The following is a 924-nucleotide window of genomic DNA, read 5'->3' on the forward strand; positions in this document are numbered from 1 at the left end:
ACCTCCTGGGAAGTCCTCGTGTTGCATTCCCTTTTTAATTTTTTTCGCGCCGCTTGCAAAACAAAACGCACGTGTAAGTAATATATTTACCGTGTTTTATTATTTTGCACGAGTGCGGTAAGTCATAGCTGGGTGCTCACGATTCACGGGTCCAGCGTCGGCGTTGTGGCGCGGCAAGCGTGCACTGGTGCGGTTGAGAGGGAGGGGTGGAAACCGCGTTAAACTCGTCTCCGTAGTTGAGAGGGAGCGGCCAAAGCAATGTACAATCGTCTTTGTAGTGGAGCTGGGAGGGGCAAGGATAAGGGACGAAGACCGGGGTAACATGTCGGATACGATCATACCAGCACTAAAGCACCGGATCCCATCAGAACTCCGAAGTTAAGCGTGCTTGGGCGAGAGTAGTACTAGGATAGTTGACCTCCTGGGAAGTCCTCGTGTTGCATTCCCTTTTTAATTTTTTTCGCGCCGCTTGCAAAACAAAACACACGTGTAAGTAATATATTTACCGTGTTTTATTATTTTGCACGAGTGCGATAAGTCATAGCTGGGTGCTCACGATTCACGGGTCCAGCGTCGGCGTTGTGGCGCGGCAAGCGTGCACTGGTGCGGTTGAGAGGGAGGGGTGGAAACCGCGTTAAACTCGTCTCCGTAGTTGAGAGGGAGCGGCCAAAGCAATGTACAATCGTCTTTGTAGTGGAGCTGGGAGGGGCAAGGATAAGGGACGAAGACCGGGGTAACATGTCGGATGCGATCATACCAGCACTAAAGCACCGGATCCCATCAGAACTCCGAAGTTAAGCGTGCTTGGGCGAGAGTAGTACTAGGATGGGTGACCTCCTGGGAAGTCCTCGTGTTGCATTCCCTTTTTAATTTTTTTCGCGCCGCTTGCAAAACAAAACGCACGTGTAAGTAATATATTTACCG

At 50.6% G+C, this 924-nt stretch overlaps 2 non-coding genes across 2 annotated transcripts; both read left to right on the forward strand.

Moving 5' to 3' along the window:
* The first annotated feature begins 327 nt into the window (after positions 1 to 327).
* On the forward strand, positions 328 to 446 carry LOC119347973. Its single transcript, XR_005168615.1, has one exon. It is a non-coding gene; the product is annotated as a 5S ribosomal RNA (ribosomal RNA).
* A 297-nt stretch (positions 447 to 743) lies between these two features.
* On the forward strand, positions 744 to 862 carry LOC119347972. The gene has a single exon (XR_005168614.1). It is a non-coding gene; the product is annotated as a 5S ribosomal RNA (ribosomal RNA).
* Positions 863 to 924: the final 62 nt, after the last annotated feature.

This window comes from Triticum dicoccoides, unplaced genomic scaffold (genome assembly GCF_002162155.2).
Source record: "Triticum dicoccoides isolate Atlit2015 ecotype Zavitan unplaced genomic scaffold, WEW_v2.0 scaffold81547, whole genome shotgun sequence".
Classification (NCBI taxonomy): Eukaryota; Viridiplantae; Streptophyta; class Magnoliopsida; order Poales; family Poaceae; genus Triticum; species Triticum dicoccoides.